Genomic DNA, 2060 nt, shown 5'->3' on the forward strand with positions numbered 1-2060 from the left:
AATTGTACTTGGCTCAGTAAAACAGAAAATGTATCGTGCCGTGTCAAACAAACTAATTTAAACCTATATGGGAAAAGAAGGGAGATGTGTGTATGCAGTACACCCCTGATTCCCTGAGATGTGAGACGTACCTATCCATAGGCTAATAGCACAACCCTGTTATACATGACACGCACACAAGCGCACATCAGACTACGAGCACGAGCCTGGGTACGCTTGGGTCTGACTCGGCCTCTTTCGTGCTGTGACCGTCGGACTGTGTGGACGCATTCACAAGGTGAGTAGCGGCGTGGACCTGCCGCTGGAGGCTTTCGGCGGGGCTACACAGTACTTTTTAGAATATTTAATCTTTTGTGACAATTTGGAGAATTCGGCACAAAATAAACTGTTCTCTACAGCGTATATTTGTAGCAAGATATAATTTTTCTATCGCTCAATATCTCTCGCGTTTCCACTGATCAGCCGAAGTACTTTAGAGACTATAGACGTATTGACTACGAAGAAATATATCGTAGTTTCGATCAAATCGACTGGTCTTTGCTTCACAATTGATTTCTTGAATACTCAACTTTTAAAACATTTTAATACGTTACTTCCAGTTCGTGCCAACCGTCCTTCAAGGATCATTTTCCATTTTACAGAAGGAACTCGTAATGGCATGATTTCGAGGAATGCTGCATATAGTCAATGGACCAGCGATAGAAGCTTCGATCATGCACAATACAGACGAACAACCACGGTAATAACTCAATAAGCTATCGCTTGATTACATTACCTCAGTTTTTCATTCTAATTATTCCAGGGAGCAACTGCGGACTAAACTTAGGCATCTAAATATAACTGAATCCGTAAATAACCAAGCACATTTATCTCATTCCAGTAATGAATTTAACAACTTTCAAAGCGAACACTTCCCTCGTGTTCATGGAATACTTTCAACTCCTCCCGAGAATCCAAATGATTTAAGATTTGTTCCGTGTAACGAGTTAGAAGTCTTTCGAAGTTCGAATCTTTCACTTCGATGGCGGCGGGTTTAGATGGAAATCCTCTAAAATTCAAAAAATTGATTTTACCCTTCATTATTATTACACTTGATTCCAACATTATAGTTTCCTTGTTCGTGGAAAGTATCAAAAGTTACTCCAATTGCAAAGAAAAAGCCTAGAAATAAACCTTTAAATTATTTACGTCCTTTCAGCATACTTTGTGTTTTATCTAAGGCTTTTGAAAAGATTGCCATAAAAAAAAACAAATGTAAAAGCTCATAAATGCTTTCAACCTGCTTACTTTGTATCAATCAGGGTCATAGGACCACCCCCCGAGTCGGCGTCAAGTAATTTTTCCGAATGGGTAGTGAGAAATGGGTGACAAAGGCGTAGCCGGACCAACTGATACCTGAAAATAATTTTTCGGAAAATCGACAGTGCATCACCAATAGGGCGCCAATAAAATGTATAAAAGAAACTATATTTTCGAATTTCGTTCAGTAGTAATGTTTGCATTAGAAAAATGAACTTTTTTCGGATGGTAATAGGAAAAAACAGAGACAGATAATTGAGTTTGATGAATGGGAACATGGAAGGTAATGGTATTTCTTGATGAAAGACGCAACTTCCGGTAGGCACTTCGTACTTAAATTTCCCCCTTCACGGCCAGTACGGAGCGAAAAATGAGCGGCTATGACATCCCCTTTTCGCTGATTGTCAGCCACAGCAGCACCTTTTTGGGGAACTTGGTGTGTGAAATGAACTTCGTAGGGGAAGTAAAATACAAAGTGCCCTGCCCGTTGTTGCCATCCACGATCAGATAGGTCTCGTCGTCCATCACCTCCGCGTCGTTCATCGCGATTCGCTGGGAAAATCAACTTGACCATCTTATTCAGCCAATGAAAAGTTTCAGCCAAATCAAAAACAACAATTTAAAAAAAATATAAAAACTGGGACATTTTTTGTGGAACTGCTCTGTACGATATGTTTTTCGAATGCTCTTCTGGCAACAGCTAATGTGAAATAACAGATACGAAGATTGCTCTAGCTCCTCCAGATCGATACTCACCAATT

At 40.0% G+C, this 2060-nt stretch overlaps 1 long non-coding RNA gene across 1 annotated transcript; it reads left to right on the forward strand.

Annotated features, from left to right (window-relative positions):
* The first annotated feature begins 242 nt into the window (after positions 1 to 242).
* On the forward strand, positions 243 to 1421 carry LOC129726521 (uncharacterized). The gene is made up of 3 exons (XR_008728351.1): positions 243 to 277; positions 600 to 739; positions 803 to 1421. It is a non-coding gene; the product is annotated as an uncharacterized LOC129726521 (long non-coding RNA).
* Positions 1422 to 2060: the final 639 nt, after the last annotated feature.

This window comes from Wyeomyia smithii, chromosome 3 (assembly GCF_029784165.1).
Source record: "Wyeomyia smithii strain HCP4-BCI-WySm-NY-G18 chromosome 3, ASM2978416v1, whole genome shotgun sequence".
Classification (NCBI taxonomy): Eukaryota; Metazoa; Arthropoda; class Insecta; order Diptera; family Culicidae; genus Wyeomyia; species Wyeomyia smithii.